This window comes from Oryctolagus cuniculus, chromosome 7, assembly GCF_964237555.1.
Source record: "Oryctolagus cuniculus chromosome 7, mOryCun1.1, whole genome shotgun sequence".
In the NCBI taxonomy this organism is placed as follows: domain Eukaryota; kingdom Metazoa; phylum Chordata; class Mammalia; order Lagomorpha; family Leporidae; genus Oryctolagus; species Oryctolagus cuniculus.
This window is the reverse complement of record NC_091438.1, coordinates 86,322,540-86,344,801: the sequence shown is the minus strand read 5'-3', so window position 1 is coordinate 86,344,801 and position 22,262 is coordinate 86,322,540. Positions and strand designations below refer to the sequence as shown.

General features: G+C 46.3%; 1 protein-coding gene across 4 annotated transcripts in view; it reads right to left on the bottom strand.

Moving 5' to 3' along the window:
• The window catches only part of LPAR3 (lysophosphatidic acid receptor 3), an 89,802-nt gene extending 72,838 nt beyond the window's left edge, over positions 1-16,964 (bottom strand). The window contains exons 1-2 of one of the 4 annotated variants that reach the window (XM_051856309.2): positions 16,754-16,964; positions 16,254-16,312 (exon numbers count right to left, since the gene is read on the bottom strand). The gene's annotated coding sequence lies outside the window, so the exon portion shown is untranslated. Of the gene's footprint in view, positions 1-3,322; positions 3,374-16,103; positions 16,221-16,253; positions 16,313-16,753 lie in introns of those variants that run through there. The other 3 variants (XM_008264963.4, XM_051856311.2, XM_051856310.2) reach the window with 3 other exon arrangements.
• Positions 16,965-22,262: the final 5,298 nt, after the last annotated feature.

Here is a 22,262-nt window from a genome sequence, read left to right as displayed (position 1 = left end):
GGCCGCCCAACACTGCACTAAGCTTTCTTTGTGCGTCAACCTTTGCTACCAGAGAATGAGCTGCTTAAGGGTGAGAATAGTTTCCTACTCACGTTTCTGAATCCAATGTCCAGTGCAGGGGCATGGCATAGATGCAAAGCAAATGGTTTGCTTGGGGGGCCAGCGCTGTGGTGCAGCAGGTTAACGCCCTGGCCTGAAGTGCTGGCATCCCATATGGGTACCAGTTCGTGACCCAGCTGCTCCACTTCTGATCCAATGCTCTGCTATGCCCTGAGAAAGCAGCAGAAGATGGCCCAAGTCCTTGGGCCCCTGCACCTGGGTGGGAGACCCAGAAGAAGCTCCTGGCTCCTGGTTTTGGATCAGCACAGCTCCAGTTGTTGTGGCCAATTGGGGAATGAACCAGCGGATGGAAGACCTCTCTCCCTCTGGCCAATTGAGAAGTGACCCAGCAGATGGAAGACCTCTCTCCTTCTCTCTCTGCCTCTCCTCTGTGTAACTCTGACTTTCAAATAAATAAATAAATCTTTTTAAAAAAAAATGGTTTGCTTGGTGTGTTAGTTTCAGTTTGCTAGCTGGAAGAAGAGATGGAAATCTGAACACACGGGGTTGAATGATGCTTGGATGATAAAGGAGTGGAAAGAAAGTGTAGGCTATTCTTTTTTAAAATTGTTTGCAAGATAGTTGGTACCTCTCCTGTGGCATTCAGCATGCCTTATTAAATATTTATTTGGCTTACCATCACTTCTGTTAGAAACCGGTAAACTGACTCGCTGTTCTCTGAAGCACAAACAGAATCTGGCTTGCAATAGGCTCTATTTGTTCATATACTTCCCAATTTCTTGTTTCCAGCCCTCATTTTCTTTTTCTCTATGGGAGCTGACAGTGACTATTCCCTTCCTGAAACTTCCTCCCTCAGCCTCTGTGGCCCCACTTTCCTGGTTCTCTTCCCACTGTCCTCAGCATTCCTGTCCCTGTTCCTCCAACAGCCTTGGCATGTAGACACTCCCTGTGCCCTGCCCCTTGCCCTTGAACTCTAGTCCACCAAGACCACTATTCCTGAAATACTGCCTCTTTTGTGGATGAGCCCTCAACAATTACCTAAATCCCGGATACCTCTCACACACCCTTGCTCATGCTAGGCTCCCACTCACCTGCCAGAAGCCCAAAGCGCCCTAATGATAAACAAGAAGAAAGGCACCGTGAGAGCGGCATGCAGGCTCTCTGGAACTCTCAACCTCCCTCAGCCCAGCTGCCAGAGACAAAAGATAAAGTTCAAACTTGAAGCACTAGGTTTTTAACTTAGACAGTGAACATGATGGGGACCTCCGGCTGTACTAGTTGTTTAACAATTGACATTGTTAATTGGCAAGGTGCATTGGAATTGGAAAGCTTCTATCCAGCTTACACTGGTAGGATCTATTGGTTTTGTCAATAATAACCTTTAAATTAATTTATTGATTGATCTGAGAGATCGGGTTGGGGGGGCAAAGAGCAGAGAAAGAAGGAGAGAGGAAGAGAGGAAAAGAGCACTCTCATTTGCAAGTTCACTCCCCCAATGCCCATCACAGGCAGGACTGGTCCAGGCCCAAGTCAGGAGCTGGGAACTCAATTCGCATCTCCCAAATGGGTGGCAATGACCTAACTACTTGAGGTTTCATCTGCTGTCTCCCAGAGTCCACATTAGCACGAATCTAAAATTGGAAACGGAGCCAGGAATCAAATGCAGGCATTCTGATATGGGATTTGGGCATCCTAGCCAGTATTTTAACCACTAGGTCGAGTGCTATCCCCAGGTAAGATCTTTTGCTCTCTTTCTCTCTAGCGTTTTGGTTGGGTTCAGGATAGACTCTTGGAGCCACCTTCCCTGAGACCCCTGTGGGTCCTGACTACTGTAGTGTTCCCTGCCTCTGTCTGTCCCTGACCAAGCACCCTGGACATGGCCTGTGGATTCTAACTCAGCACCGAAGTTGGGCATTTGGTTTTTGGACATTTCCCTAAGAATGAGTTTCAGCCTCTTCTCCCTTGAATTTCCCATTGTTAACCCCAACATAACATCAGCCTACAACCTTTAGGCTTCCTTGAGGGACCAGATCCTAGTCTCCAGTTCTGAGAAGCCCTGTTCTGCTTGGGGTGACAACGAACTCACAATTCTTCTAATTCATTTGCCCATCACTGTACCCTCTGATTTCTCTTATAATTATTTTTTTGCATTACTATCTTTCAAAAGATTTATTTATTTATTTGAGGGGCAGAGTTACAGACAGAGAGAGGGAGAGACAGAGTGGTCTTTCATCCACTGGTTCACTCCCCAAATGATTGCAATGGCTGCGCTAGGCCAAGCCAAAACCAGGAGCCAGGAACTTCCTCGAGGTCTCCCATGAGGGTGCATGGGCCATCTTCCACTGCCTTCCCAGGCCACCAGCAGAGAGCTGAATAGGAAGAGGAGCAGCCAGGGCATGAATCAGCACTCATATGGTGCCGCCACTGCAGGTGGAGGCTTAACCTACTACACCACAGCCGGCCCCTTTTGTATTATTATTTAACTTTATGTTCTGCAATACAGAGTGTTAGATCATGCTTTCCTTTTATTATAGAGTAGCAAACCTGTAGTTGGACACTTCACTTGGCAGCCACCTTGCAGGTAGGGCAGCTCCATGACTAAGTGCTGGCCAAGGGAATATATTCACAAATGAAGTGTGCCACGGCCAGGAAACCCTAAAATACCAAGGGTGCACTGTCCATGCTCTTTCCCCTTCCTGCAAGTTGGAGTGCAAACAGGCTGTTGACTCAGCTCCGAACATTCAGACCACAGCAAAGCCTGGGGAACCCAAAATCAAAGTAGTCCTGGCACTAGTTTCCATCAACGAGGAAAAAAGTTCAGAAGTTGTGAACAAACACTAAGAAATGACTCTAGCAACTTGAAATTGCTGTGAGATGCAAGTGGATTTGTTTCTGAACAGCATATAAACAGAAACATTGATTTTTGATACAATTAAGAATAATTTCTATTGAAAGAAAAGAAAACTAATCTTCAGCCACAGAGTGTGAGGAGCACTACCTCAGTGGAGGGACAAGATGAAAGGAACCCTTCAAAATCAGGGCTGCTTAACATAAGAGAAAAAGAAGCTTCTTGTAGATGAAGGAGTTCTCAGAATGAGAACCTAAGTGTGGCTGGCTGGTCCTGGCAGCTTCTAGCAAGTAGTATAAGCAAGAGATGAGCTCAGGCAAGAATGGTAGGTTTCTAAGCAAAGGTGGAAAGGGATGGACAGTGTCTAGAAACTGAGTACCTTGCAGGATTGGAAAAGTTCACCACTTCTCTTACCCCAGAGTAGAAAATGGTATCACAGCCTCTCCTGAAGACTTCCCAATAAAGCGCCGCTGTTGAACACAAGGCAGACCTGCTGTACAGGTCAGAAGAGGACCTCAAAGGAGACACCACGTGACTGAAGAGAAGAGAGATGACCCAAGTGCAGAGGCTAGGAGATAAGGTATGCTTAGGAACCTGCTCCACAACAGAATTTGGACGTGTTCACTGGCGTGTGGCACTGACTAGAAGAAGACAAGAAACCCATGAAGTTCTTAAGGACTCATATTGCCAGGGAAGCCACAGCTTGGCCAGGAAAGGCCCATGTTCTCCCCCACAGGGCAAATGCAGTCCAACAGCCACTCCCAAGATGCCTACAGTGGGCCAAGAACAAGGAAGGACTTCCCAGGGGACAGAGCCAGAGTTAGGGCCTCTTTGAGAGAGCAGAAGCAGGGATTAGCCACAGAGCTTACTCCACTCCCAGAAAAGGGGCATCTGAAGAATTCTAGCCTAGCAGGGCTTCGGCAGTTTGAGGCACCTGGGACTGCTATGGTCACCAGTTCTTCTGAATGGCAGTTGTTATGGTGGTTTTCTTGTAGATGTTTCTCAGTCAGAACAAAGAAAGGAAAGAACATTTTAGCCTGGATATTTAAGACAGAGGTTGGAGAAGGGAGAGCCCGAGGTGTAGACTTCTGGGACAGCCTACATCCTTAGAGCAAGCACCATGGGCTGTGACATGGGAGCGGCAGAATGTGGGGCAGAGGAGTGGAGGCTGGGTGTCACCTGCACCAGGCTCTTCACCTTTGGCAGTGGTTCTAAACTGGCGCATGGCTGACCTGGCCAGCACTTTTGCCTTCTTCCCTAAAAAATGACATAATTACTACAACAATTAGAGACAGTTACTGAAAAGATTAAATAAAAGTGATGCTTGCAACACAGCACACAGAAAGTATTAGATAAATGGTAGACTGTACTTCCCAAGAAGGTTAGATGACTCAACATTTCTAGAAAGTTCAAGGAAATAAACTGGCATTCTGGGAGATTAACTGTGCATGCTCTCTAATACTACAGTTTAACAGGAATGACAACGCCATCCTAGAATGACACTAAAATAACTATAGCTCAAGAAAGAAATTTCTTGCTTGAATATGGGCTCAGCGTCACAGTGACTAAGCTTCAGACAGTGCTCAAAACAGAGCCTAGGAGGTAGCAGTAGGGAAGGGGAAATGAGGCAGGAGGGGAGGCAACACAGTGTGGTGGAAGACAAAGGATTTGGATTCGGGGTTCAAATCCCCGAAATAAGCAGATGAGCCAAGTGGTTAGAATATGTCACATCAGTGGTGACAAACTAAAAGCTTTTTCATCAAGAAACAAGGCAAGGATGTCCACTCATCACTTCTAGTCAGTATACTACTGGAAATCCTAGCCAGAGCAATTAGGCAAGAAAAAGAATTAAAAGGCATCCAGATAGGAATGAAAAATAAAATTATCTCTGTCAGCAGATGACATGATCTTATATGTAGAAAACACTAACAATTCCCCAACGAAACCTATTAATAAATTAATTTGGTAATGCTGCAGGGCAAAAAATAAATATAAAAAGAATTGGTTGCATTTCCATATATGATTAATGAACAATCCAAAACAGAAATTAAGAAAATGATTATGTTTACAATAGGATCAAAAGGAATAAAACACTGAAGAATACATTTGATCAAGGGACAAAAGATTTGTATACCAAAAACTATAAGACACTGATGAAACAAAATCTTTAAAGGCACAAATCGAGACCAGCATTGTGGCACAGTGGGCTAAGCTGCCCCTTGAACACCAGCATCCATATCAGAGCACTGATTCAAGTCCCAGCTGCTCTACTTCCAATCCAGCTTCCTGCTAATGCACCTGGGAAGGCAGGCCCGATGAGTTGGGCCTCTGCCACCCACCCACACGGGAGACCTAGGTTAGTTCCCGGCTGCTGGTTTTCACCTGACTCAGTCCTGGCTGATGCAGCCAGCTGGGTGTGAACCAGTGGATGAAAGATATCTCTCTGTCTCTGTCTCTTTTTATGTCATTCTGCCTTTCAAATAAGTATTTTTTTTAATATGGAAATAAGTGGTTTTCCATTTTCTTTTTTTTAAATGATTTATTTATTTATTTGAAAGGCAGAGTTAGAGAGAAAGAGAGAGAGAGATCTTCCATCTGCTGGTTCACTTCCCAAATGACTGCAACAGCCAAGGCTAGGTCAGACTGAAGCCTGGAACCAGGAGCTTGATCCAGGTTTCCCATATGGGTGCAGGGGCCAAAAAAGTTGGCTATCTTCCACTGCTTTCCCAGGCACATTAGCAGGGAGATAGACTGGAAGTGGAACATCCAGGACTTGAATTAGTGCCCATAAAGGATGCTGGTGTCACAGGTATTGGCCAAGCTTGTTATGCCACAACACTAGCCCCAAAATAAATTTTTTTTTCAAAAGAGACAAATAAAGTGCAAGATATCTATGTTCACGGATCAAAGGCTTAATATTGTTAACATATCCAAAGTCATCTAAAGAGTCAATTAATCTCTATCAAAATCCCAAGGGCAGTTCTCATAGACATAGAAAACAACAACCCTCAAAGTTATATGGTACAACAGACTCTGAATAACCAAAACAATCGTGAGAAAGAATAAAGGTAGAGCCTCCCATTTCCTGATTCCAAACACAAAGCCACAGTCATTAAACACTATGGCTGTGGCATAAAGATAGACATATAAACTAATAGAACACAATTATAAAGGCCAGAAACAAATCCATCAACTGGTCTTCAATAAGGGTGCCAAGAACAGGAAGAAGAAAGCCACTTCAACAAATGGTGCTGGGCAAATGGGATATTCACATGCAAAAGGGCATGGCCTCTGGAGCTAACCAGCCTGAGTTAAAAGTTATGTTTATCAGCAAGTTAGTTAATTTCCCTGTGCCTTAATTTTCTCATCCACAAAATGGGAATAGCCAAGAGTGCTTTCTTCCTAAGGCTGTCAGAAGATTTAAGTAAATAAGATGCTTAGAATAGTCTCTGACAAGTAGTGCTACTTAATTCCTGTTTCCATCAATGGGGCCTAGGTCAAGTTCTTTAGCTTCTTGGAGCCCCAACTTCTGCCAAAATCAAATGTGTTGAGTTACTAGATAATATAAAACATGCATTTCACTCCTGGTCTAGGGGAGTTGTAGAAAGTCCGTTGAGTTCCAGGGTGAGCCTGTTCCCAAGGGGTGGAGAGCCAGGGCCCCAACAGAGACCAGGGGGAAGAAGGAGACGATGGGAGGAGGCTCTTGGGTAGGTCACTGGAACACTGGAACCACCCCAAGGCCAAGGCCTTTTCTCCTCTATCAGCTCCCTGCTCAGAGTCACTAGCTGGTGTTTTTCACTGTCCTTGAAAGCCTTTGGTCCCAGATGCATACATATAATCAGGGAAGAGGGAGAGAGCCAGCTGGGCTGAAAACCTGACATTTAACATTCTAACTATCTTACTTACCACACTTCCTCTAGACCACCCTGTCAGGAGTAATCCATCAAAATCCATTCACTGATACAGGGTAGAATGGCTTTCAAAATGAGTTCATGTCTCTTTCCCTGCCTGACCCCACAGTGAAATGGGCAGTAAAACCTTCTCCACTTCACAGAGAAGAAAACTTAAACCAGGAAACTGAAGCACCCCAACCAGCCCTCACCCTCCTGGCATGGGGCTCTTTCCACCACACTGACCACTGGAGCCTCTTCTTCATAGCAAATGCTCTGCCCCCACGGGAAATGCAATTTGTAGATTTGTTCTTCCTGATGACATCCGTGCCTTTTGTAAACATTTACTGATGCTAGGAGAAATACAAGCTGACTCTGGTCTGGGCATCAAAGATTTGCAAGAGTAACCATCCTTGGGATTTCTGACCAGAGTTTATGGGGGGGAAGGCCTATGTAATCAAATGGAAATGTCAGAAGAAAACTCTAAATACATGATAGAACATAGCAATGATTAGTCAGTTCACCCGTTTCAGAGAAAGAAGCAAAGCAACCCTGTTTACATCTAGCATGTTGAACGATGGAGCTTAACACCTTCTCCCAAAGCACTATATGTTCCTCATCAATGAACAGACTTTGGAATGAGGCTACACACACCAATGATTTGAGTGTGTGGCTCAATGGATTAAGCCTCCCCTTGGAATAACCACATCCCCTATTGGAGTGTTGGTTTGACTCCAGCTACTCCACTTCTGATCCAGCTTCCTGTTAATGCATCCTGGAAGGCAGCAAGTGATGGTTCAAGTGCTTGAGTGCTTGCCATCTATGTGGGAGACCTGGATGGAGTTCCTGGCTCCTGGCTTCAGATATTTCAGGGGTGAACCAACACATGGAAATTTCTCTCTGTCACTCTGCCTTTAAAGCAGAGTGAAAATAAGTAAACATTTTTAGAAAGAAAACAGTATGTAAACAAACTGAAAAAGACTAATGATGGTCTGGTAGCAATCCATGGAACTTGAATGTCGCTAACATTCCACCCCCTTTCCCTCTGCTGCAAGTCTCTGGAATTTGCACATTGGTGAGTTATACACATGTAATGTAATGGTCCTGTTATAATGGATTCTATCCAACCATTGAGTTCACTCACTCTTGTCCAGTTAACATTTCCTCACTGTTCATGGCATGTAAGACAAACAGATGCACAAGACTTGAATAAAGATTTGAAATGCCCTTAGGAAGCTCTTAATCTAGTGCAGCGGGTACCCAGGCAGAACCAATCCTCTCTTCCTCTCAGGAAGCAGTTAGTAATACCTAGAGATGTTTGTGACAGTCAAGACTGGGAGTGGGGTTGACATTGTGGCATAGTGGGTTAAGCCACCATCTGTGATATCAGCATTCTAATATGGGTGCCAGTCCCAGTTCCAGCTACTCCACTTCTGATTCAGCTAATGCACCTGGGAAGGCAGTAGAATAAGGCCCAAGTCTTTGGGTCCCTACCACCCATGTGGGAGATCCAGATGGACTTCCAAGCTTCTGGCTTTGGCCTGGCCCAATCCCAGGTACTGTGACCATCTGGGGAGTGAACCAACAGATGCAAGTTCTCTATCTTTCTCTTCTTCTCTTTCTCTAACTTTAAAAAAAAAAAAAAAAAAAAAAAAAAAAAAAGGACCAGGGTGTGCTACTGGCATCTACTGGGTGGAGGCCAGGGATGCTGCTCCCCATGTGACAATGCCCAAGACATCCTTCCACAATAAAGCCAAAATGCCAACAGTGCCAAGGCTGAGAAATCCTGATATAGAGTTTGGGGTAGGACATAGAAGGATAGTACTGGAGTGAGTTTGGTCCAAACCATAACAGTGATAAAACTGAAGTTCTATCAGATTGACAACATTTAATCAAGTGAATAACACTTAAGATTGACAAGGAGGTGGGAAAAATGGCACCCTCATAATATATGGATGAGAATATAAACCTATAACAGCTTTTTGAGAGGGCAATTTGGCAACGTCTATCAAAAGACTCTAAAATGCACCTATTATTCCATCTTTGCTTTCCTCCCGTTCCCATCTTCTCTTTTCCTTACCCTGCTCTTTTCTTCCCTCCCCAGGACAGAGCATGGAGAATGGGTTACCATGAAGGGGAGGCTGCTGTCATGAGCTGTCACTTGGGAGCCACATCTAGCTGTGAGCTGGAGGGACCAGAGCCAAGGATGAAGCCGCACAGAAACACAGGACAGCAGGCCCAGCAGCCAGGGACAAGAGGCAGCAGGAAGGGAGGGGGACCCAGAGGAGACAGGATGACCTTCATGGCTGGGAGTTTAGTTACTTCAAGCAGATAAGTAAAAATATTGAATATACTAAGAGTCACGTTTCTGACCACCAGAGAAGATATATACCAATAATACCAATAATATAAAGGGGAAAGAGTAGAAATGTTCACTAGAGTGCTGGATTGAAATTGGAAATATTTAGGATAAACCCACCATTTTACAATGCGTGGCCTACTACAAGGGCAGAAAAATTTATAAATTTAGACATGTATATAAATGTGTGTAAACATATATGCATACATGTCCTCGCTCTGTCCTCTGGGAGACTTAGAAGCAATGACACCCTAGTAACAATGGGCATACCAACCTCTGTATCTTGAAATCAGTACACCATTCTCACTGTACATCACCTCTCTACACTTACTCATTTTATATACCTGCAACTTCGTAATTTTCAGTCTATATCTTCCCATTCCTCTACACTCCTCCTTGTACAACATGACAGCTATAGTTTAATAATCTTGCATTAAATTTGTAGAGAGAGTAATTTGTAAAGAGAGTAGATTCCAGCAATTCTTATCTCTCTCTTTCTCTCTCACCCTCTCTCTCTCTCTCTCTCTCTCTCTCACACACACACACACACACACACAAAATGACTATGTGAGGTGTATGTTAATTTGCTTGGCTGCAGTAATCATCTCAGTACGTACATGCATATCAAGATACCTAAATCAAAATATCATGTTGTTTAGCTTAAATTAATAAATTTTGAAAAGAAAAAATACCATTCTCTACTAAAAGGGTAAGTCAGGGAAAGAACAAGATGAGCATGGAACATCTTGCAGAAAACAAAGAAGTGCTTAATGAATAACAGAGATGTGTCAAAAGGACATAGGATCCAGCTCTGTGACATCCCTATGGTCAAACAGAGGACAATCTGAGCATTAAAACAAACAATGATAGTAAAAGACATCAAATTATTGGCTACAAAGAGAATGCATGAATATTTCCCAATATAAGTGACTACTTGGCAAAGAGAGAAAGGTCCATCTTCCTTGGAGTAGAATTCCAAGTAATAAATGTAGAAAGAGTAATGGAAACAAAGAGTCACCATTTGGAAACCCTCACAGAGTGGCTGATTCAGGCAGAAGTCATCACAAATGTTAAGTCTGTAGGCAGGGGTTTAATGAGGTGCAGGCTATTAGTACAGCCTTGGAACACTTCCCCACAAACACCAGTAACTTTGAAAAGACAAAGTGGTGAATTTATGGTGGCGAGATTTGGCAGATATAAAGACAAGGAGATGATCAAGGTCAATATCCCAGGGGTGGGATGGGTTGTAACAGGTACCTTCTCTTGTGAGGAGCTGAGAACTGCAGTTTTGTTACTGCCATATTCCTTCTAAGAATGTACAACCTGAGTCTGGTTCCAAGGAAATGCTCTAGAGACCTAGGCTGATGGTCATCCTGCAGAATATAAGATCTTTACCCAGTACACTGCAAAGATTTTAGCAGCCAGGAGCTTCATCCAGGACCCCCATGTGGGTGCAGGGGCCCAAGCACTTGGGCCATCCTCTGCTCTCTTTCCAGGCATGTTAGCAGGCAGCTGGATCAGAAATAGAGCAGCTGGGACTTGAACTGGTGCCCATAAGGGATGCTGGCATCAAAAGCAGATGCTTGGGGCTGGCACTATGGCAAAGCGGGTTAACACCCAGGCCCGAAGTGCCAGCATCCCATATGGGCGCCAGTTCAAGATCCGACTGCTCCTCTTCCAATCCAGCTCTCTGCTGTGGTCTGGGAAAGCAGCAGAAGATGGCCCAAGTCCTTGGGCCCCTGCACCCACATGGGAGACCCAGAAGAAGTTCCTGGCTCCTGGCTTCAGATTGGCGCAGCTCCAGCCGCTGCAGCCAATTGGGGAGTGAACCATTGGATGGAAGATCTCTCTCTCTCTCTCTCTCTCTGCCTCTCCTTCTGTCTGTGTAACTCTGACTTTCAAATAAATAAATAAATCTTTAAAAAAAAAAAAGCAGATGCTTCACCCACTACACCCCAGCACTGACTCCAGGACCTGGTTTTTAAGAGTTGGAATGTTTAAGGATGGTGGGGAATAATGTTTGAAATTTGTTCACAAAGGAGTCAGAATAAACACTAGTGATCCTATGTGACATACAGATACAAGATAAAGACATTAAAATGATTTGACATATGTATTTATAGATGCAGGTAAGAATGCATCAAAAAGTCAACAGAAAAAATGAATTAAAAGATAAGTATTTTTTACAAAAAAATATTGAAAAAAAAAGAAATCTGTACAGTATCCTAATGAGTATGTGTGTGTGTGTGTGTTTATAGAGACAGAAAAAGAAAATCAGAGACACTTTTTAATTCTAATGCTGTGGCAACAGAGAACAAAGATTATGCTTATTTTCTGTTTGCCAGACCCACATGCTAGTTTTTGCCCAGGAAGGGACTAGCCCCATTAAAAGAGATGACATCAAAAATCAAGCAGGGCAGGAAGAAAATGATTCCTGGGTGTTCTCCTGGCAAGACTCCACACCCAACCCCTTACTTTGCTCTTCAATGACTAGTTACCACCAATGGCTCTGAACCTTCACTCTGGGTTGCCAGCTGTCACTGGGGAATAAATGCCTCTAACTGACCCCACTGCCCACCTTGGACTGACATGGTACCTGGAGCTTCAGAATTTCTACAGAGGCTGGATTTGGGGACAGCCTGGCTTAACAGGGGAGACCAGGAGCTTGCCCCTAAAGCTTCAGTTACTAAGCAAGCACACTGTGTTTATTTAGACTGCATGCTTGCTTTGAAGGCTTTTGAGCAAGCTGGTACACCTGTGGAGGGGCCAAGGTGCCCTCCGACCCCGTGCTCCCACCTGCCAAACTCCCTTGATAACCACTGAATCTGCCCACGACTGAGTCAAGGTCAGACTGGTAGGAGCTCCAGCCTAATGTCTCAAGGAACAATGAGTAATTAGGGGGACTGATTACCACTCTTAGGAAAGGGTGAGGCAGGCTGTACTGGGCAGACTGCTTTCCAGAGTGACACGCAGTCTTGTGCAGCCTGGGGTATATGAGTGACTCACAGCTGGGGAGGTGAGACAAGGTTCATGCGAGCAGGGTCGTAGCTGGGTTCATGGGGAAGGGAGGAGTTCTTGGCTGTAGGCAGACAGGACCTGACGCTAGGAGTCAGGGGCTTCAGCAGCCAGGGACAGAAGGGAAGAGGACATAGGCCCAGGGGGTAGTGACAAGGGGCATGGGCTACAACCTTCCTCCCAATGGGCACTACTCTCCTGGCTCACCAGAACAGGCAGAGAACCACACACAGCTTTCAAACAGGATTAAATAATTGTGTTTTGGGGTGTGGGGCATGCTTGAGTCAGTTTAGCATTTTGCAGACTGAACCTTAGAGAACCAAGTTAGCAGGAAGGTACCAGGCAGTGAGGGTGGTACAGGTGCACCCCACTTCAATGTCTGAGGACTGCTGCTTCCACTCTGTTCCTGACATCCTGGGTGAGTCACTGACCAGGTTCTGTCTGCTGAGACCTGAGGAGCAGACAGTACAGGTAATTCTCAGAGGGAATGAAAGCATCTGTGGAACTCTTGCCTGTGCCTTCCATCTTGAGCACATAGTGTTAAGTAATCTCTGGCTTGAAGCCGGCCTCCCTCTCCCATTCCCCACGGAGCAGCTGCCCAAGCTTTGGTGTGATTTCCTCCTGAAATTGAGTGTAACAGCAGAGGACAGGAGAGAAGGATGTGGAGGGACAGCCGCAATGGCCACTCAGCAATAAGGCACCCATGCAGAGACCCCAGCGCCCCTGCAGAGCCCCCGCTCAGTGAGCCTGCCTGGGACCTCACACACTGGAGGCTCTGCTTCTTTAATTCCAGCATTTGGATGGCCCTGCACAGGGAGCAGCGTTCTTCCACATATGTGACTTAACCCAGGCAGAGAGGTAGAAATGGCATGATCCACATTTGTGAAAAGAAGAAAATAGATTCATGGATGACAAGTACTATATGATAGGTTGCAGAAGCTCACCAAAGTGGGGCTGGAGGGTGGGAATTTAGCTAAGAACATAGTGGTTGCCTGGGATTATGGCATCCCATATCAAAGGGTCTGATTGAAGCCACAGACACTCCACTTCCCATCCTGCTTCTTGCCAACACACACCCTGGGAGGTAGAGGATGAATCAAGTACTTGAGTCACTGCCACCTACATGGGAGACCTGAATGCAGTTCCTGGCTCCTGGCTTCAGTCTGGCCTAGCCCTGGCTGTTGACTGTATTTGGGGAGTGAATCAATGGATAAAGGGCCAGCGCCACGGCTCACTAGGCTAATCCTCCACCTGCAGCACCAGCACCCCAGGTTCTAGTCCCGGTTGGGGCGCCAGATTCTGTCCCAGTTGCTCTTCTTCCAGTCCAGCTCTCTGCTGTGGCCCGGGAAGGCACTGAAGGATGGCCCAAGTGCTTGGGCCCTGCACCCGCATGGGAGACAAGGAGGAAGCACCTGGCTCCTGGCTTCGGATCGGCGCAGCGCAATGGCCGTAGCGGCCATTTTGGGGGGTGAACCAACGGAAGGAAGACCTTTCTCTCTCTCTCTCTCTCTCTCACTGTCTAACTCTGCCTGTCCAGATAAAGGATTTCTCTCCATCTGTCTCTCTAGTGAACTATGTGTATCAGTGGTTGCAAACTCTGTTTGCCTTTCAAATAAAATGAAATAAAAAAAAAAAAAACTTTTAAAGCAGGGCTAGCATTAGAGTTCAGATCCCGGTATTCTAAGTACCTCCAGCCCCTCATTTGTAACAAGCACAAACTCTCAGCACCTAAGCAGAGAGTCCCCCACCCTTACCATTACTTCCCCCAACCATGGCAGGAATAGATTCCAGGGCTCTGCCCATGTATGTCCATACAGAATCGAAGGACTAAGGATCATCAAGGACAGAAAGCAGGAGGGCTTAATACTTGGAGGAGGAATAAGGGAGGGAGCAAAAGGGCTAGTGATGGGAAAGACATGCAGGAAAAGTGTGCATAAAACCATAAGTAACTTCGGGCTTGGGATCTATCTTTGCACTCCTGCTTACACTAATATCAATACTTTCCAGGGAGGAACAGACGGCCACCAGCATTTCAGGAGTAATTCCTGTCCATCAGAGACCCTGCAAAAGAGCTTTGCCTTTTCATCTTGGGTGGTGGCTATAATCCTCATTTTTACAGATGAGGAAATTCAAGCTCAGAAAGGTGAAGTTACCTAACATGTCCCAGGCAGCAATGCCTGAGCTGGAAAAAAGGGTGGTCTAGTTGCGGGGTCTTGTTCTTGCCTTTGCCCCACATTAATAATGCTTTGGGCCTGGTCTCTGCCATTTTAAAAGCCTGCAATCAGACTCAGCCACACGGGTATAATCACAGGCCAGAAAGCATCTGAACGAAGGTATACTCCAAGGAGAACTGCTAATGGGTAATGTGAGTTACAGTCATTCCCATGTGAGTTCTGGTGATTCCCCTTGCCCCAGCCCAAAGAAATAAGAGGTTGGGCTTAAGTTATGGGGATTACTCTCCTCCGCAGAGAGCTGGGAAACCCAAGGAGACACAGCCAGCCTAACGCATGCACGTACATGTGACTTTGACAGTGTCCCTCTGTGGCTGCCTGGCTACAGTGCTGTGGGTGCATTTGTTCCTCTGTGCATGTGTGTGTTTTTCAAAACTGAGAGACGGTTAACATGCTGTCATGTCTCAAATAGGTTTGATGGACATGCCAGAGAAACTGTCACAGGGCCAGTATTGTGTCCTAGCAGGTTAAGCCTCTGCCTGCTGCATCCCATATGGGCACTGGTTCCAGACCTGGCTGGCTACTTTACTTCCAAATCCAGCTCCCTGCTGATGCATCTGGGAAAGCAGCAGAGGACAGCCCAAATGCTTGGGTCCCAGCATCCACAAGGGAGACCCGCAGGAAGCTCCTGGCTTCGTCCTGCCCAGCCCTGGTGACTGGGGACATTTGGGGAGTGAACCAGCAGATGAATGATCTCTGTGTGTCGCTCCTCCTCTCTAACTCTGCCTTTCAAATAAATAAAAAAATCTCAAAAAAAAAAAAAGACTGTTACATGTTTTAGTTTTTTCACCTGTCTTCATTCATAGAAGACACAAACAGACCTGTTCTACCAAACATCTTACAAAACAGCCAGACCCCTAAACTGCATCTGATTTGATAGAGTCTGGGAGCTGCTGTATGCATTTTGTTAGACTTAGAAATAAGTCATTTGAAACTAAATCAAAGCTACAAACTTCTGAGTTCTAAAGATAATTAAATAAGTAAGAAAAATTTGCTAAAATGACCAATCTCATTAGTTATTGAGTAGTATCAACATAAGTGCTGCCCAGATGTTTGGATGTCCAAGTCCTCTGACGATATGAAGTGAATACAATCTCAAAACCCAAGAGTCAAGTGAAGCTTATCTCACGTACACAACCCTCATTGGCAGGGTTTGCGTGCTGGACTTTTTAGAATGGCTAGTTTGTTTAAACAGGCATGGTGTGAACAGAGCCAAGCCTGCGTGCTTCTAACTGTATCACTCCTGGTTGAAAAAGAGGGAAACATCATTCACCAGGCGCAGACGGCCTCCCCGAGTCAGTTCAAGGCCTCTTAGGAAGCAGGGTTCGCAACCACTGACACAGAGCCCACTGCATAAACCCAGCAAGCCTCCTTCAGCAACGGAAACAGTTCGTGCCCTCCTGAAATACGGTGCATGGAGCAACTGCCCAATTGTGAAGAAGGGACTGCCTGTGACGTTCACTTTCTCCTCCGACTTCGCAAAAACAAGGTGCAATCCGGAGAGGTTGACCCGCCCTTCATTTCCAAAGTGAATTCCAAGACACCAGGTCAAGGAAAGGGGAGCGGGGGGGGGGGGGGGGGGGCAACAAATCAGAGGAAACATTGAGCGAAAATTACTCAGTTAAAAATTGACCTACACATGCTTTTCAGGCCGTTTTAATGATTACCTTAATAAGACCAAAACTGTTTCCGATACTCACAGTCACTCCTCAAATTATATGCTTGAGAAAATTCTAAGCAATTTGGGGTAGCTGGAACTTGGTGAGAGAAAGCAATAAAGTAACATTGCGACGAACAAAGCGCTTCTGTCTGCGGGTGACGTGGGGGTTGACGGGGGACACGCCACTCACCCAGCACAGCCGGGTGGCTAGTTAGTTAGCAATCACTATTTCCTCCGATCCTTAGATGCCTGCGCATGGTTCCAACCGTTCCCGCACCGGCATGTCATCGCACCGCGTGTGGAAGAGAGAGGTTGAGAAACGTTAGCTCCCTGGGGTCTGTGGAGAACACACTTGCCTAATCACCGCCACCGCAGCAAGACCGAGGGTGACAGTGAACCACCTGTGCGAGCGAGCGCAGCCGCGGCGCCCAACGCACCGGCCCGCGCGCGGCACGGGCGCACGCGGCCCTCAGCCCGCATCTCTTCATTGCTCCGAGAAGGAGCGACGGAAACCGGCAAGACGCGCCACACTCCCACCCTCAGAGTCCCAACTCGGGGCGGCCCAGTGGGGTTGGGACCCAAGCTGAAAACCGGGCAACCCCGAAAATTCGAGGTCTGGGCCCGGCAGAGACCCGCGTGCCCCGGCCGGTCGTGGCTCCGGGACCCTCCCCGCGCCCGGCACGCACTCACCGCTCACGTTCGCCCGCACCGCCGAGCCCAGGAGCGGGGACCCCTGCGGCTGCCGCATGCCCTCGAAGCCGAGCGCGACGGGGCGACCGGGCGCCGAGCTCCGGCCAGGCGCGTGGAGCAGCCGAGGACGCGGCGCGCGGGCGGGGCGCCTCCTCTCCAGCGGCCGCTGCGACGCTCCCGGAGCCCGAAGAAAGTTTGCACGAGTCAGGAAGGGGCGGAGGGGCCGCGTCCTCGCCCGGCCCCGCCCTGCCTGGCCCTGCCCCGCTCGTCTGCACTTTCCCACGGGAGGGCGCCCCCCACCGGCCAGGCCGCGGCCCTCCCGCAAACGCGCTCCTGCGTGGGTTTGTCCTCAAGGCGGTGGCCGCCCGAAGAGGGTCTGGCGCTCGCTGAAAGACCGCCTGACAGCCAGGCGTCGGTCCCTGCCTCCTCACCTGGGGGCGGCAGGACTTGCAGCCCTGGCTCACCACCTGTGGGAGGCCCGCTCCTCGCCAGCCCCAGCCCGCAAGCTCAAAGACTAGAACCCCAAAGCTTCCCCCGGATGTTCGCATAGATCTGGCCCAGGGCCCTATCCTTTCTTAGAGCAACAGTAGACAAAACGTATTTAAGTTTCTTGTAAGAGGCTACTTGGCCTCCCCTGGTAAACAGTCCTGGATACATTGTTTTGCATAACTGAAATATAAAGCTTCCAAGGACCCACCTTTGGTAAAGAAGAAGCAGGTAAAAAAGAAAAGCAAATGTCGTCAGGGCTTTGTTCTAGGCTTTGTTCTATCTGGACTCTGCAAAGCAAAACCAAGGCCCAGAGGCACTCAGAGTTGAGTGTGCCTGGTGAGCTTGCAAGAAGGAAATACGGAGAGGCAAAAAGTCCTTCTCACTCATGCTTCAAAGCCCTGGGAAACACAAATTCCGTGTGCCTAATTGTCTTCCTAACCCTTTGCCAATCATTCCTTCCTTCATTCATTCATCCTTTTGTTGTGGATGCAACATTGAAATTGGAGGGGGGAGGGAGCGTTTGGCCCAGAAGTTAAGACTTGTCTTGGGATGCTCCCAACCTATAGGGGAGTGCTCCCTTGTGAATTCCAGTCTTGCTATTGTGCACCCTGGGAGGCAACAGGTGATCCCTCAAGTGCTTGGGTTCCTGCCATCAGGTGGCAAACTCTGAATTCTGGCCTGCTGGGCCTGGCCCTGCTCCTGCTGTTGTGGACATTTTGGGATTGAACCAGCAGATAAGAGGTGTGTGTGTGTGTGTGTGTGTGTGAGAGAGAGAGAGAGAGAGAGATGCCTTTCAAATAAAATAAATTTAAGACAACTTTTTAAACACACACATTGTAGTGGGTATTGTGGCCCAGCAGGTCCAGCACTGCTTGGAATACCCATATCCCATACCGGAATGCCTACTTCAAGTCCTGGCCCCTCCACTTCTTATCCAGATTTTTGCTAATGCACCTGAGAGATGGTATATGATGGCTCCAGTACTTGAGGATCAAAGTTCCTGGCTTCTGGATTCTGGCTTCACCTTGGCCCAGCCTTGACTGTTGCAGGCCTTTGGAGAGTGAATCAGCAGATAGACAATCTCAAAATATCTCTTTCTCACCCCCACCCCTCATTTCAAATAAATAAATGTTGCAAAACATGAAATCCACATACACTGATCATCAACTCCTCTCTGTGCCCATGAACAACTACATCCTAGGAAACCACCTGTCCAGTAATCTTTAACATCAGAGACTGTTCTCTCTCTGGTTCTCTCTCTCTCTGTGTCTCTGAAAACAATGTTTTAATCATGTTAGATTCCTTACCCAGGGCATTTCATCTCATCCTATAGACTGTGACAGCTTAGTGTGCCTCACACATTCACAGGGATATGGCTAGATTTTGATCACCCTGTGATTGTTGCTTCATCCAGGATTTGGAAAATTTCAGTGGGGTCTTGCAGATGAACTGTGTGGAGAGCGGTACAACTTGCAAAGCTAGCGCTAAAGATCCTGTGTACTGGAACAAGCAGAAACCTTGCCTATGATCTACGAAACCAGGATTAGGGGAATAAACAGCTCGACTCAAACATCACGGCACGGAGGGCAGCTGGGAACATCAAAATTCTCAACCGCCAGCACTTAGTGATTATTTGACTCAACAAATGTGTAGCATGGAGAGTGAGTAAATTGTTATAGGCTGCACTGGGAACTGTAAACACCATTTCGAACCTTCTTTGGCTGGGAAAATCTGTTCCAAGTTCCAAACGACGTATTAACACAGGCACTTGGAAGCGCATTACGTCATAGCTTCCTGAGCACTGCAGAGGAGAGCATGGGTCCTGCAGAGCCAGGTGCGATGCCTTCAAGGGGAGAAAGGAGACGGGGCCTGGTGACCTGTGTTACAATAAGAAAAAGTTGTTCTGGCTGCATGGTTGTTAACAAGTGTGGGTGAGACCTGATGGCAAGGCAAGAAGGGACAGAGGGGAACAGGAGCAGCAACAGAGACCCAAAGGCAGGAGCAGCAAAAGGAAAAAAGATGAGCTGCAAGAGAACTGGAAAGAAGAGACACCCCTCCTACCCCCGTGCCCCACTCCCAAATCCTGGTTTTTAGGGGGAACCTTCTTCAAGTCCTTGGGTCTATGGTGTCTCCTTTCTCTACATCTAATAAAATGTTTTTATTAGAAAAACCAAATTAGAATTAGCATCAGAAATGGCAGACATGAAGTCTGAGGGTTTACCTGGCCTTACACATCAGTGGCTGAGCCCTCATTCAAAAACACTGGTGTTGGGGTCTGGGGTTCCTGGGAACACAGATTTGTAACATTGTTTCTATAAAGGAAAGGGCGACAGTGCCCAATAGAACTGAATGGTGGTGGCTGAATGGACAGCTATGACCTTGGAGAAACTATACCAGCCAGCATTTACATAAGGGCAGGGCATAAATGCTGCAAGATAAATAAGCAAGTAAGATTGAAAATGGCCCCCTGCCACGGTGGAAAGCAACATGGGAGTCTTTTCTTCCTCTTTGGCCTTGTGGAAAGAGGCCCATGTTCCTCTGTTCCAGATTCCGCTTGAACCTTTGAGCATCTGGGCAGGAGCTCACAGATCTTCTGTTAGTACCTTTGGGAAGTGTCTGCGCTGATTTTGTTCATCTGCTCTAACTTGTGCCAAGCATGCCTATGCAGGTGACTCGTCTGAGAGTGGAATGGCAGCTGTAGAGTGAAGGGTGGCAGTGGGACAGTAACAGCTGGCATGTTCTGAGGATAGACCGAGTAAACAGCTCCATAGAAAACAAAGGAAAAGAAAGATAGCATAGGCAAGGCAGGTGGCCCCGTGGAGCAGCTCTCGGCTGCACGAGAGTAACTTCCATCGGAAAGACACAGAAATAGTTCACCGAGGGGCCTGCTATGTGGCATAGAGCTAAGCCTCTTCCTGCAGTGCCAGCATCCCATATGTGTGCCAGTTCAAGTCCTGGCTGCTCCTCTTCTGTTCCAGCTCTCTGCTATGGCCTGGGAAAGCAGTAGAAGATGGCCCAAGTGCATAGGCCCCTGCACCCAAAGCTACTGGCTCCTGACTTCGAATCAGCATAGCTCCAGCTATTGTGGGCATTTGGAGAATAAACCAGCAGATGGAAGATCTTTCTCTCTATCTCTCCCTCTCTCTGTCTGTAACTCTACTTCTCGAATAAATAAATAAATAAAATCTTAACAAAACCAATCTGTTTAAAAAATAGTTCAATAATACCAAAACAGTCAGATTCTACATAAATTCATTTAGATTGAGCAAACCATATCACATATGAAGTATGAAACAACTTTATACTTTGGGGAGAAGTAGAAATACTTCTTGGATATTCATCCCAATACCAATTAATTCTGCATATGTTTTAAAAGGTTTATTTATGAATTTGTGAAGCAGAGTTACAGAGAGAGGGAGAGACAGAGAAAGGTCTTCCTTCTGCTGGTTCACTCTCCAAATGGCTGCAATGGCTGGAGCCAGGAGCCAGGAACTTCTTCCAGATCTCCCACGTGGGTGCAGGGGCCCAAGCACATGGGTCATCTTCCACTGCCTTCCCAAGCCATAAGCAGAAAGCTGGATCAGAAGAGGAGCAGTCAGGACATGAAATGGCACACATATGGGATGTTGGTACCACAGGAGGGAGGTTTAACCTACTACACCACACTGCCAGCCCCAAGTCCGCATATTTTTATGCTTCTGAAAAGAGTGACAAGTTTTGAGAATGAAAGTCATGAGTGGAGTCTTGATATAGTGGAGATGAAAATACATTATAAAGCCATACATAGTACCTGGGGTACCCTTTGTGCTGGTTTTCCCAAGACAATCTAGATTTGTGTCTGTCATCCAGATATAGTTCAGTTGCAAAAGTATCTAGGTTGCTTGCAAAAGTATATAGTCACCTTAAAGAATTTTTACACTTGACCTTAGCCAAAAGGTTGAGAAGCAATCCCTTAGTGAATTTTTAAAACAAAATGATACTGGTGTAAGAGCTGAGAGACAAAGCAAGACCAGAATAGTAATTCCATATACAAATCCTAGTAAACATAAAAAAGTTTGTATTTGGAGAAATAGTCATGACAAATCAATAGGAAAAGGAAGGTTTATTCAGTCAGTGGTACAAGTTACTGACTTTGGAGGAAAAAGATTAGATGTTTACCAAAGTAATTTTCATATGCTTAAAAGAGATGATTTGTCAAAAAGGAGAAAGAGAATCATTAAGCAATTTAAAAAATAAATATTAATGCTTATTTGATTTCAAGTTTGGGGAGAACGTTTTTAAATATATGAGGAAGGAAGGAAATCATAGGGGAAAATATTAATGTGCCAGACTACATGTGAAATTTATTATATATTTTTAAACATTAGAAAATAGAAAAAATAGTACAGTGAATATCCACATATGCTAATCAGATTCATTAACATTTTGCCTTCTATGTTTCATAAATTCACATATATATTTTGCTAAATCTTTTCAAAATATATTGACAACTCTACAACACTTCACTCCCAAATCCTTCAGTGTGCAGATTAAAAGGCATTCTTCTATAAGCTATATGATTCTTATCCTAGCAATAATCCAGTATCATTTAAAACCCAGTTTGTACTCAAATTCCCTCAGTTATCCCTTGCCAAGTGTTTACAATGGCTTCTATTTTTTTTTTAAATAAGAGATTGATTTACTTATTTGAAAGGCAGTGATACAGAGAGAGAGAGAGAGAGAGAGAGAGAGAGATTTTCTATCTTCTGGTTCACTCCCCAGGCCATAGCCAGCAGCCAGGAGCTTCTCCCTGGTCTCCCACGTGGGTGCAGATGCTCAGGTACTGGGGCCATCCTCTGTTGCTTTCTCAAGCCCATTAGCAGGGAGCTGGATCAGATGTGGAGCAACCAGGACTCCAACCAGCACAAATATGTGATGCCAGCACTGCAGACAGAAGCTCAGCCTTCTGCGCCACAGTGCCGCTCCCTACAGAGGCTTCTTAACCAAACAGTCCAATCACAGATCCCACATTATATTTGGC